Source organism: Cryptomeria japonica, chromosome 2, assembly GCF_030272615.1.
Source record: "Cryptomeria japonica chromosome 2, Sugi_1.0, whole genome shotgun sequence".
Classification (NCBI taxonomy): Eukaryota; Viridiplantae; Streptophyta; class Pinopsida; order Cupressales; family Cupressaceae; genus Cryptomeria; species Cryptomeria japonica.
In genome coordinates, this window is record NC_081406.1 from 23,162,410 (window position 1) to 23,177,671 (window position 15,262).

Sequence of the window (15,262 nt, forward strand, 5' to 3'; positions counted from 1 at the left end):
TTTCATATTGACAATTGATACATTATGGTTTATTGTGGATGATGATTTATTCAGGAATATTATGATGATGGACATTTGCTTGGTTATTTATATGCATGTTGAGGTTTATATTTACTCATGATGATATGGTGCTATGTGGTAACCATACTCCATGCTTATATTGGATATGATGAGGATATAGACGATTTTATGGTTGTTATGATTGTTCTTCTACTGCGGTCGTGAAAGAGACTATATTATACCACTCATTTATGAGCTAGGTGTGATGTCACAACTCTCTTTCACCTCTTTGATTATTTCATATTATATGCGATGTATATGTGGTTGTATAGACATTGGTGTTGTGCAGGAATGCAAGTACTAGGCATCGACTCCACTTGGTTTCATAGGTCTGAGTGTGTCTCTAATCCCAATGGCAAGTTGATTGGAGGTGACATGAGACCCTATCACATACTCTAGGCTTAGTTGGTACCTTGTTAGTTTTGGTGTCGTGGCTAGAGTTGCCTTATAGGTGCTAAGTGGTATTGTATTTTATCCTATTTGGGTTGCCTTGTGAAGTTGTGGTTATTAATTAATTGAATTGAGAATTGAAATTGATAAATATAGTTTATTGGTGATTAAATTAATTAATGGTTGGCTTGGTATTTAAATATAAAATTTAATTATTGGGAGTTTATTAAATATTAATTTTTATTTTATTGGATTATATTTTATTGAGTATTTGTATTATTTGTGCCTTTGATTTATTTAATTATTATTGGCCATTGGTTTTTTTAATTATTTATCCTTTTACTCATTCGTTTTATTATTTATTTACCTACCCTCTTTTACTATTGACTTTTGAGAGTTGTATTGGGGATTAATATTATTTAAATAATATTTTGCCTCGATTTTTGGAATGGTTAGTAAAGTTTATTATATATATTTTTTATTATTTTTGATTTGGTTGTGGTGAGGTATGGTTTTGATTAATTTTTTTTTTGGCGAAAGTGGGGGTACCACTGATTATATTAATATAATAAAAGTATACAAAAACTGGTTCAAAGAGCATATTGGGAGGAAAGAACTAGCTAAGAAAATCTCCAGTTATAGCTCAAGTTGATTTACAAAGAGAAACTAAACTGACGTCTATCAACCTATCTACATAACATATACCAAAACTGGTCAATCAATCCCTAACTGGATTGAAGTAAATACAAGAGAAAATGACCATAAATACCATGAGACTATGCCAAAATAAAAAAGGCTAGCCAGTAATAAAAACCATCTTTGAAGAAAGCAGACATAATCTAATCATTTCAAAAATGAGAAAATCACCCCAAAATATTACTCCTTCATGTCTTGTGGCTCAATTTCATTCTCGTCTAGCTGCTCAAGAAGGGCTCTATTTGCATCCACTAGCATAACATGAGTAGAACTAACAATATCAACCATTTCTTGTACAGGTACCAAATTTGGCATAATTTTCTAAGACTTTGGCTTAGATGGATTTTTCAGCAATGGCGTGAGAATTGAGATTAGATATGGAGGCTTGGATTGAAGCTATGTCTCTTCTACAATTTTCTCTGTCCATTTTTTATTAGAAATCAGTCAAGGTGTTCAATTAAATGAAATATTTTAATCTTTAGTCAATTTTTGTCCTTATTCAAATGTAACGACTTTTCAATATTGGATTGTATCTCCGAATTCTGATGAGGACATAAATGTAGTGACCTTTTAGCTTCTTTGAAATCTTATAAATAAGCTCAATTTGAATGCAATAGATAGAGCTACAAGCATACAACTCTTAGGATAGGTTTGTCAAGCTGTTACATACATCTCGCCTGTCGAGTTAGCCAATTTGTATCAGCTATCATGGAGTCCATAGGCATACATCTCCTTCACAAGTTTGCCTAACTTGTATGGACTCAGGCATACATCTCTACCACGAGTTTGTCGAAATTGGATAGATTTAAGGGCATACATCTCTTTCACGAGTTTGCCCAAAATTGTATGGTTTTTACATATATTGAATGAAATGAATATTTCACATGGTTTATTATGGGTTTACAATACTACCAGTTCTTCTTTGGTTATTGTCCATTGAATTGGAAAAATAATTCAGATCAATTTCTTCGTTTCTAGGTTGGAGGATATGAATCCCTTCTATGCATTTTATTTTCAAAAAGATTGGCTGGGAAAGATTGTTTGTTGTGTTCGTGGAAAGAGGAAAATTGTGAATGTTGCGTGTGAAAGAATGTCCTTGTATTTTATACAACTATTAGGGTTCTATTTCTTCTATTTGATTTGCTAGTAAATTGGAGCTTGAGCCTTCTACTGTTGTATGTTGCCTTGAGTTTTCATTTGGGTTTTCATTTCTTGTATTTGTTGTATGGGAGGATTGTGTTATTGGTACCCTTGGAGACTAGTTCTTTGTATTCTTTTCTATGTTGTGATTTAAATTATGTGGTCAGAAATGCGACTCTGTGCAGTGTCGGACAAAATGTATATGCCTTGGTCTGATCCATTGATCTTTTATTTTATATTGTATCTAGTTTCGGGTGGTGTAACACACTTGTGATCCTTTGTTAAATGTTGTAATTTTCATTCGAGTTGATATTGTACTTGGTTGTGTTTGGGACGTATCTGACTCCTAGTCATGTATGTGCTACAAGAGGTCATGTATGCACTATAGGAGGTCATGTATGCGCTACAAGAAGTTATATATGTGCTACAGGAAGTTAGGTATGCCATAAATAATCTTGTGAATGTGATAGTATAATGTGTATATGCGCCAGATAAGTCTATAAAGGCATCGTTCTGTCATTCTGTGTTTTTATTTGTCATTTTTGCAGTCTGAGACTTATTTTGCCAGACTAGAGGCTTGTTTGGTTTATTTGTGTTTTCCTATGTCGTTCCAGTAATGGTTTTATTTGATCAGAGATGGTTATTGATTGCATTTGGCTATTATGTCTTGCAATGATTAAACATAATTTATATTTGGAATTATACCTTGTTGACGTTAATGGCTCTTGGTTGAATGTTATTATATGAGATTCTACATTATGACATTATGATAGTGTATGTGCTTATGATTTTGATTGGATATGGATCTTTTGGATGGATATTATGTGATTTCTTTGGAAGAGCCTTTTGCATGAGCATGCTATGTTGTACCCTAAGGTTTAGGAGCATGATAGGGAGAGTGACTTTCAAGTGAGTGTCAAGGTCATGAGAGAGACTGCCAAGGAATCCTTGAGATGGGTGCTGGGGTCTAAACTACTAGGAGATCTCATTGAAAGTTTTTATGATGTAAGCATGTAATAACCTTGAATAATTAATTAATCTAGATGTGATGGGTAGTAGGTTTCATATTAATAAGATAAGAAATTATTTGTGGTGCCCCACTCATGTCCTAGAGTGCTAGTATAGGCTTAGGATGATATTTGGGAAGGCCTTGGAGAGGCACCCAAATTCCCTTGATTCTCTCAATGGTTGAGATGATTCCGCATAGGTATCATGGGTGTCGGGGCAAGAGACCCCAAGATAATTCCATTTTTTGTTGTGATAGCATATGATGACACTCTTCCTTATATGTGTCCTAGTTCCTTAAGCTTTGTTTGATTGGTAGCCTCTGGTGTCTTGTTGTCTTGTGCTTTATGGTTGAGCCTTGTGTTGCAGTTTTGGTTATTCTTATGTGGACTTTCATTAGTTATGTTTATGAAATTTGATTGTTAGGTGTCAGCCTAGGTTTAGAGTGTGTGTGGGAACTCATGTCATCTTTCGGAGCACGAGGGGTGGACCTTATTGGTTTCACATGGTCGGGTGGTTCGATGCCTTCTTCCATTGAGATTTCGTTTCGTTGGATGTCTGTGTGCATGATGAGGATTCTTTATCTCTTTAGCTTGAGCTTGGATTCTTGGAGCATATTATTGTGTATCTTTGTGATTCGAAACATCATTTCTATCAATGTACATTAGATGTTAATATTGTAGCTTGAGACTATAATTCATCATTGTAGTAGATGTTGAATATAGGTGAAGATACTCTTGTAAGACATGATATGAATCTTGGATGACTATTATTCTTGTAGATATAGATTATGGATCCTTATTGGAGTAGATAATGTTTACTTCCAAATCAATAATATTTGTATCATATGTTATTGAGATGTGAAACATGTATTAGATAATTTGTATGAATTCTTCTATTAGCAAATGGATAATATTGATGGAATATATCTTATGTATGTATGATGGTGTTGTTTAATGGTTACTTTCCTATGATTCTAGTTGTAATGAATATTGGGATTATTGTAGGAAAAGATGTGGTAGAATTCTATGATGTTGTTTATATTCTTAATGTTATGTTAAGTGATGGCATTGAGATACCCTAGGGAAATGTTAATCTGTGTGATGTGGGTTTATTTCCACTTGCGTAATTATATTCTTGTGATCATGTTTAATTAATGTATATGTTTATTTGAATTACATGCATTGTATTAGCTTTTTTTTTTTTTGAAATATGTCTATTTCCTTGTTAGTTGGTTAGTTTCTCTAGGGTATTTTGGCAGGCATTACACTGTCTATAGTCTCATCTCTTCTTTTCATCCCTCAGATAGTTTTGTGAAGCCTTGTTTCTTGTACTTGAAAGGATTTTCCACTTCCTAGCTTTCATTAGTGTTTTCATCTTTGCGACATAATTTCACTTGCCCATTGTGGCAAAGATGTTTGACAATTTTTTACTCATGTTTTTAGCATATAGATATAATAGAATTAAGCGATCGTAAATATGAGCTAAAGAAAAAGTAGAATTTAGAAGGTAAGCACATATGCTATTACTTTGCACTTTAACTTTAAAGTAAATATGAGCTAAAAACTGGTAAATAAATTTACATGATTTAGGCTTCAAAAAATCTTAACCTGTAAAATAGGAGATTCAAAATAGTAAAAATTAATTTTTGCTTATGCAACCAAAGTAGACCTAAAGTGACTTAAGAACAAATATCTTCTCACAAAAACTTTGTCCTATGAAAGGGATTGCACGTCCCATTTAATTTGGTCTATTTAAAATTAGGGATTAAAGATTTAAGATGATTTCACATTTGTTGTTTATGTAGAAATTAATCTTTTAAGAAATAAAAAATTGAAGGCACAAAATTTAAACAAAGTGGTAGATCTTGAATGAAAAAAATTGAGTTACGTGCATATTTTTGTTGATGCTTCTTATTTAGCTTCTAATTACAAAAAGAGAAGGTATGATCATTCACCCTATTCCACATGCATTTTAATCAAGATCCCTAGGTCTACTAAATTTGCTATAAGAAATTCCCAAAACTAAGGCTGTTAAAACCAAAAATATTTTCTATCCGACCTCCTTAAAGTTTTAGATAAGAAAAATATCTGAATTAGTGAACTAATAAATTTTTTAAATGATATCTTGTAAAGCAAAGAAGAGTACCTTTCAAAATTTTTAGAAAATAAACATAATTCAAACAACTAAACTAATTGGAAGCCACACAATACCTAAATTTTAAAATTGAAAGGTTATTTTGATCCACAAACCTTTTCTAGCCAAGCAATATTTGTTTCACATTGAAATATTTTATTTTATTAGTATTATAAAATTCACAGGTCCACAAATTAGAATAAAATTATGATTTTTTAACTTTTAAGGATAGTGCTAATATTGGCAACACTTGTTCTCTTATTTTGTTAGTATTGGTTAAAGTCTACGATAGTAATGTAATTTTTTTAATTTTTTTTTAAAGTTAAAAATGAAGCATATATTGTTAGATGGTTATTAATTTTAAATTGATTATTATTTTACAATTCAAAAATAGATTTTGGTTTTTATGTGCAATATTTTAAAGTTACGGATTTAATTCTCACATGGTTGGAATCAACTAGACTATTATTATTATACATTTCTTTAGTAAATTTTTTATATGTATAGGAAGGCATAAAACATCATGTTTTTGATGTTATTATGCAATATTCTAATATTCCTCTTTCTAATAATTGTCAGCAGTTTCTTGTGTAAGTTAGTCTTTATTAATATTATAAAGATGTGATCTATGTTAACATTATGTATTTAAAAATATATTTTTTATTTTGTATTTTTTTTTGATTATTTTTAAATTTAAATTGTGATTTTTTTAATTTTTTAATAAAAAATATATTGTATTTATTGATTTCAAATATATAATCATATGAATAGTGTTTAATGTTTAAAAGAGTCAATGATTTCAATAGTTATTTTTTTTATTTAGAGAGATTTAAAAAATAATAATGTAGCATAAATTTTTTATTGATTTTTACCATTTGAATGTCACAAAGATAATTAGATAAATGATATAAAGCTAATTTGTTTTAAACTAATTTACAATAATAGGAAAATCTAAGTAGTATTAGAAATTTATTTTTAGTACTTGTCATTAAGAAATACAATCACAAATAAGATTGAAGAAATATTTATCTTCTCTAAGATAAAAAAAAATTAATTTATATTTTAATTAATAATAATTAAAAAAAATATTTACAATAACCAACCCAAATGAAATTGTAAGTATAAAAATCAAAAAGTCATGTTTAGAAATTTATTTTTAGTACTTGTCATTAAGAAATACAATCTTAAATAAAATTGAATAAATAGTTATCTTCTCTTTAGATTTGATGTTTTAACTCTTATGAAGTTAATCATTGCTTTCACGAGGCCAACTACATTGAAGATTTCCTTGCTAACAAGGCTATAAATGAAAATTTTTGTATCTTGGAGGTCTCTGTTGCTAACCTCCCATCACTCATAAGATAATTTGCAAATGGGTTGTTGTCTTCTTTCATATTGAGGAAACCAGTTTCAAGGTTGGTTTTCCTTGAGGTGATGAGGGCAACATCATCATTTGTCCTTTCTCTAGTGTAATGATGGTTTGTCACGCTTCTCTGACAACGGATGCTATGATTATTTGGCTTGATAATCTTTGGCATTGTACTTGACTCTGTTCGTATCTGTCATGTCTGCTTTGTGGGTTTTGCTTATATCATTTGGCAAGTATGAAGGTGATCTTTCAGTACTTTGTTATCTTGGCATATTTATTTTTCTGTGATCATTGGGTTGTCATACCCATTATGCAAGCATGTTTGAATTGTCTTTTTGTGCCACGAGGTTGGTCTCACTTGATATTTTGTGGTATTATTATTTATTGCGACCTCTTTCACTTGTGTGAGTCGACACATACTTCATTATGTCTGACTATGGTTTCTCTTGCAAGATTGGCATGATCTTGGATATATATTTATGGTCAGGATTTATTAATGTATATATTTCATTTACTTTGTATTGTGGTTTCTTGTTTATTTTGTATTCTTAGGTGATATGGAATACAAAGTAGCCATTCCACATCGACACTGAGAGGTAAGGGTTGAGGTTAAGTATTATTTAGAAATGCTTTCGTTGGCTTTTTCCATGAGCTGCACCCATATTGAAGAAGCAATTCGTGTGTGTGTGAAAAGTGGACCTGTATCTGTATCTGGAATACACAACACTTCAATTAAGTCATTAGATGCATGATTAGTAAATCAATAATCAATGAATAATAAACCATTACAAAGCGACCCATTGCCTTCTAGTAGATGCGAGTTTAGATTGCTCTTAGATTGCTAAGCTATCTAGTGACTAGACAACACCTAAACGAAGGATTTTTAATCTATATGAGCATGAATATGAGCTAAATGGATGCAAGATTTAAGCTAGATATGCAAGATTAATCTAACACGATTTAAGCAATATATGAATATTTAAGCTAAATGATTTAAGCAATATGAAATAACTAATATGCAATATCTCAATGCAAATTCTCAATGAACCTAGAGCAAAAACAACATAATAATAATAATATATTCTCTAGGATTTTGAATGAGAGATGAGAGCCTGAATTTATAGAAAATTCATAAAGAAACCAACGGTTGAGATCAAATGATGATGAGCGGTCAAGATTTTCCAAGAGGAAGCACAATCCAGGTGAATTGATGTGATTGGATGCTTTTCTTAGTTTTAAAGGAAATTGAACTAAAATTAAGATAAAAAAAAAAAAAAATTGATTTATTCTCTATTTCATTCAATTTTAATATTTAATTATTTTAATTGTTTTCTTTAAGATTATCTATCAATTTTTAATTTGTTTTTCAAGATTATCTCCAATTGATTTCTTTTCTCAATTTTTAATTCTTTTTTTTGTCAATTAATTCCTTTTTTGAAGATTTGATGGCAAATTGATTTATTTCATTAAATATGCAAGGATATTTAATAAAGATAAATAGGATAATTGTTTTAAAAATGATTTACTTGGAATGATCAATTAATAAAATAAACATTTAATTAATATTGGTTGATTAATTTTCCATGTGACATTTGATGATTAAAGAATTAATTGTGTGCTCAAGATTTATTTAATTGCCTTTGGTTAGGACCTTGGTGATGTTGTCGAGATTAGGGGCTCATGGTTTAGATGACAATTTTTAGGGTATTACATTTGCCCCTCTTTGAATTAATGTGCGAGCAACGCGTTGGTTCAAAGAAAATTTGATGTCTAGGAGATACTAGTTCTGAACTTGATTGATCACAAACAGGATGAAGAGCGAGGTGTTTAGCTTGATTTGAAGCGATGGAGCTGAACAGAGTTGATTAAAGCGATATTGATCTTGAACTTGATTGAACTAGGAACGATAGAGAGTGAAGATACCGAACCTGAACTTGATTGATCAAGAAGCGGATCTTACTGATCTAGAACTTGATTGAACTAGATACAGTGAGCGAGGATAAAATCAATCTTGAACTTGATGGATCAAGATACGATGAGCGAAGATAAACTTTCCAGCTTGATTCAATGCGATGAAACTGAACACCTGCTTAGATTGAGTGTGATCAAAGATAATCTTTTAAACCCTTGATTGAGTTTAAATGAATAATCATCTTGATGAAGAGTGATAAAACTAATTAACGTTAAGAGACTGATTCAGACAAAGACAATATCAACTTGATATGAAGCGATAAAACTGATATGCCCCTAGCAATTGATTCGATTCAGATGGTCGAGAAATCTCAACTTGATATAAAGCGATGAAGTTGAGATGCCCCTAGCGATGAGGGCTTGTTTGATGTTTAGAAAAGATTAGCTGCTCGACTTGCAACAAAGATTTTTGAAAGAAATTCTCGACTTTGAGGTCATAAGTATGCCCCCTCGGGAGCAAAATCGAAAGATAGCGAGGGTTGCACAGTGATTGTAGGCAAAATTTATTTGTAGCAATGATAAGTTATTTGAGCACAAAGATTAATGTTGAAGATTAAAATCAGTTGTTTTGAGAATTAAATTGAGATTTAGCGTTGATTAATGAGAAATTGAGCACAAATTGAAGAAGAGAATGAGCAGTTGATGCAAGCACTAAGTGGTCAACGTCGTGAAATTTTGATGAGAGATTTGACGTCAGATTTTGATTTCGATCCCAAAAATGGACTCAGGACAACCGATTTATGAGCTCTTGATTTGATTTCATTGTACTTGTGTTGATTGATTATGAGATGTTGTTCTATATGATTTATTCTATATGTATGCATATCTTTTCAATATAGATGAATGAATGCAAATGGAATATGGATATTTATTTTTATTTCTTTTTATGCAAATAAATGAGGATAATGGGTAACTAGTAATGCAAATGTTTATTTTTCTTCATGCAATAATATGAATGCAAATAACTATAAAATGAAATGTATGGATCTATATAAGATGCTCATGTACGCAACTAACATCTCAATACACAAGTACTTGATCAGAGAAACGATGATGAAAAAGAGACCACTTAGCTGAGAAATGATGATGCTTCCAACTTCTCATTCAAAAGATAAAGAAATCAATGTTACCATACCAAAATCACTCTAAATTCACGAGATGCAGAATGAAATTCAAGATGAGATGCAAAATGAGATGCAACCGAAACCTAGTCACTGGATTTGAAAATCTTAATTTTCATCATTGAGCATTTTACAACCACAACAGGAAGATTAGAGTTCCTTTATTTTCATGTGCAATATTAATTATCTTGTCTGCAATGACCCTTTTTTCGTTCATATCCTTGGACAGATTTTGCAGGGACCTGGATTGCATGATAAAGAAATTCCCTCAAAATAGACAAAGAAGTGATGGGAACCTCCCTATAGCATACAAATAAGAGGAGTTGAGGTATGTGTGGTGATTTCACCTTAATGTGAAGGCACTTATCACAGACACCCAACTAATTAGATGTTTTCAGATCATCAGAATCATTCCTACAAGCAGAAAACAAAGAAAATATTATGCCCCCAATCCTTGCTCCTCTTAGTCAAGATAGACTTCCTCGACTTACTCAGAGGGATAATAATCAAAATTCAATAAAAGACAACACACAAAGAAAATTTTCATGTATAGCTCAAACTGTTTAGTGATTGTTTTCTATTATGTTGTTTTGCTTGTTTACTCAGTGATAAAACTCTTTAGTAGTCAGCAGACAAGTGACTGACTCCGAGTGGACGATTAGGTTTCATTGACGAAAAGATGATTTGGTTGATACTGCTTAGGACATGTAAATTGCTCAGCTGATTACTCTAAGACTAGGACAGTGATCAGTTTCAAGCCACGAGGGTCCCAAAAGAACCAGGATGTCACGAAAGTGACTAAAAGATATGTACAAGCAAAATCAAAGATGCATGAAAGCGGGAATGCCAACGTTGTGTTGATAGATGGAGAGATTGAGTACAAGAGGCGCCTGTTTGCCAGGTTTTCACCTGTGTGGCAAAGATTCATTTTTTTTATTTTTTATTTTTATTTTTGGATTTCTTCAGGACTTTTTTTGATTTTTAGGATTTCTTCAGGACTTTTTCTGATTTTTATGATTTCTTTAGGACTTTTTTTGATTTTTAGGATTTCTTCAAGACTTTTTCTGATTTTTAGGATTTCTTCAGGACTTTTTGGCTATATAGGCTGCTGGAGTAGAGAATATTTAGGTGAAGAATTTCTTTAGATGGATGGTGTTGATCGGTTCGTGGAGCTGTTCTCCTTCCGATGTTGAAAGTTGATAGGCACCATAGCCAAAAGCTACAGTAACGATATAGGGACCCAACCAGTTGGGTTCAAACTTCCCTTTGTTGTCTCGAAACTATTGATTTTTAGGATTTTCTCTTAGAACTAGGTCACCAACCTGAAATTCTCTTTGTCGAACCTTCTTGTTATATCCTTAGGACATTCTCTTTTGATACACTCGGAGATGATAAAACACCACTTGCCGACGCTCATCCAGCAATTCAAGCTCTTGCAATCTAGATATTCTATAGTCTTCATCAATAACAAGACCTTGCAAAGAAACTCTTAGAGATGGTATTTCCACCTCAATAGGTAATACTACTTTGGACCCATACACCAAAGAAAAAGGTGTAGCCCCAGTAGGTGTTCTAATACTTGTTCTATAAGCCCACAAGGCAAGATTGAGCTACAGATGCCAATCCTTTCCAGATTTATTGACTCTCCTGTGTAAGATAGTCAATAGATTCTTGTTAGATGCTTTGACTTGTCCATTACCTTGAGGGTAGTATACAAATGACCAGTGTTGTTTTATTTTGAATTTTTCACAGAGTTCATTTAGATCTTTGTTCTTGAACTGTCCTCCATTGTCAGTTATAATGGATGAAGGTATACCATACCTGCAGATGATATAATTAAGAATAAACATAGCTACTTGTTTGCTGGTTGCTTTGATGAGCATAACCACTTCTACCCACTTAGTGAAGTACTCAGTGGCAGTGATAATAAATTTGTGTCTGTTAGATGATGCAGGATATATTTGGCTAATAAGATCAAATGCTCACTGTTGAAAGGGCCAGTGTGTCACAAAGGGTATGGGATCACATGTTGGAGCATGGATAAGGTGCCCATGCAGTTGGCACTTTTCACAGGTTTTAACAAATTTTTATAGCTTCTTTCTCCATGTTTGGCCAGTAGTAGCCAACCCTTAGTAGTTTTTGTGCTAAAGTTAGACCGTTCGAATGGGATCCACAAACACCTTCATGAACCTTGGATAATGCACGTTGGGACTCCTCAGTTTCTAGACATATAAGCAAAGTCTTATCTAAACCTCACCTAAATAGGTCGTTAGCAATGTTGACGTACCATGACGCATTTCAGATTAGGTTCCTTTTTTCATTTCGGGAAAGATTAGTAGGGACAACTTGGTCACGTAGGTAAGAGTAAATGTGGCTATAATGAGATGAGTCATGTCCAATAATAGAACAGACCATCTGGGACTCGAGAGAATCATAGGCAGGATAATGTAACTCTTCCACCAGGAATTCAAAGCAAAAATTAGATTCCTGTAGCTATGGTATAGATGCCAAGGTAGCCATTGCATCCGCTGCTCTATTTCTAGATCTGGGGATCTGCTAAAATGATACGAAGGTAAAGTATTTCTTGAAATCATCCACCATTCTCTTATAAGGCATCAATTTCTCATCTCTTGTCTGATATAGATCATTGATTTGGTTGATAATGAGTTGAGAATCTCCATAGATGTGTAATTCAACAATCTTCCACTCAATGGCCAGCTTGATCTCGTTTACCAAAGCTTCATATTCTGCAATGTTATTTGTGCAAGGGAAGAGAATCTTGTAAGCTTTTGGGATTGAATATTTTTGGGGAGTAATAAAAAGTATGCCGACACCAGAACCATGTTGAGTGAAAGACCCATCAAAGAACATCTTCCATGATTGTTGAGTAAGGTGCATGATTGATTCATCCAGGAATTCTATATGCAAAGGTTGACTGTCTTCAAGTGGAGCATCAACAAGTTGGTCTGCAATAACCTGTCCTTTGATGGCTTTATGTTCCACATATTCAATATCAAATTCCGTAAGATCCATGACCCATTTGGCCAGTCTTCCTGTAAGCATTGCTTTACTGAGAAGATATTTGAGCAGATCAATCTTGGCTACCAGCTTAATAGAGTGTGCTAACATATAGTGCCTTAATTTTTGTGATGCAAAGACCAAGGCTAAACATGCTTTCTCTATTATAGTGTATTTCATTTCATAAGACACCAATGTTCTGCTGATATAAGATATAGCTCTCTCTTTTTTATTTTCATCCTGTTGTGCCATAAGTGCCCCCAATGATGAATCAGTTGCTGATATGTATAAGATCAATGGTTTACCCCGAATTGGTGGCATCAATATTGGTGGATTGGATAGGTATTATTTGATTTGTTTTAAATGTTGTTCACAATCTTTATCCCAGTTGTATTGAACTTCTTTCCTTAATACCTTTGTGAAGGGTTGAGCTTTGTTTGCTAGCTGAGATATAAAGCACCTTATTGACTGAAGATGACCCTGTAAACTTCTCATTTGATTGATATTCTTGGGCAGAGGTATTTCCATTATAGCTTGGACCTTTTCAGGGTCAACCTCAATTACTTTTTTTGAAATTATTTAACCAAGAAATTTTCCTGATGTTACTCCAAATGCACACTTTTTAGGATTTAACTAGAGCTTGAATCTTTCCATTCTATCTAGTATGAGGCCTAGTTCTTGAATATGCGTAGATCTCTTCATGGTTTTTACTAGGGTGTCATCAACATAATCTTCCATGTTTTTATGCATCATATCATGGAAGATAGTGGTTACTGCTCTTTGGTAAGTTGCTCCTGTGTTCTCTAGCCCAAACGACATAACATTCCAGCAAAAGGTTCCCCATGTACATGTGAAAGCTGTCTTTTCTTGATCTTCAGGTGCTATCTTGATCTGATTGTAACCAGAGAATCCATCCAATAATGAATACATCTCATATCCAGTAGTCGTATCTACTATCATGTCAATGTTGGGCAATGGAAAATTGTCTTTCGGACATGCTTTGTTGAGATTCTTGAAGTCTGTGCAAACTCTAATAGATTTGTTTGCCTTTGATACAGGTACTATGTTTGATATCCATTCTGCATAGTCTATAGCTCTGATAAATCCAACTTTTAGCAATTTTTCTAGTTCAACCTTGACTAGGAGTGCCACACGAGGATGCATCTTACGGAGTTTTTTCTTGACTGGTTTAACTCCTAGTGTAATAGAGAGATAGTGCACGATGAGATCAGGATCTAGTCCTGGCATATCTAAGTATGTCCATGCAAAGTTGATCTTCTTTTCTAAAAAAAAGTTGCTGAAATCTTTTAACTCTTCTACTGATAGTGATTGAGCTAAATGAATGATATGTGGCATTTCTTGACTCCCAATGTTCATTGGCTGAATTGGATCGATCAATATAGAAGACCTCTCCTAAAAATGACTTGGTAGTATATCAAGTATCTCACCTTCAGGCACCTCAGAGAGGTTTTCACACTTAGGTATGTCCTTTATTTTTACTATTTTTGATTCTGACACCGCCACAACATGGTTTTCGCCATAAAATCTCTTATTTTTCTTTTTTTGATTTTTATGACTGAGATACTTGATGTCTGTTTCAGTCATTTTCTCTCTTTGCTCATTGGTGGAAGAGTTCATTGGTTCCACTGCATTAAGATAGCAAGCTAGTGTGTAGTCATTGGCAAAAGTAGGTATATTCAAGGGTTGGGTATAAAGAGTACAATCAATCAGTTCAGGATGTATTAAGGATAAGGTTTGAACAGGCTCAAGGGAGTTCATGGTACTATCATCATGGCTTTGGACCGACCAGTCGAGTTCCAGAAGACTACCTTGTGTATGTGTCTCAAGACTAGGAAGAGTTACAACACGATTATCGAAATTCATGTTAGCATTTATTGGACCTAACCCAACTGACCTATTTCTAGCATCGTCACCTACTTTAGATTGGATTACATATCGTGGTGTGACAGTAACAGGGTCAGTAGACAACATCTCAACATTCATGATAGAGTAGTCATAATGCATTGTTGAATGGTTGTTATAAATAGAGCTCATGTCTGAGTTATCAGAGTCATAAGACAAAGTTTCTAACTCATCTTCAAGTGGCTTAGTAAAAGTATATATAGTATCAATACCTACATCTTTGATGCTGCAAGTTCCTTCGCGATTTGGTTCATTGATCACTTGTATTTGACACACTTGTGGACATAGCCTTGATGGTTCTATTAATCCCTATCGTCTGTTCCATTCAGCTTCCTCTGGACTGATGACTGGTTCTATTTCTGTAGCTTCTAATTCTTCTTTTGTAGTTTCATACCTGATTTGTCCTATCTCATTAGAGGGAGAGTTAGTAGGT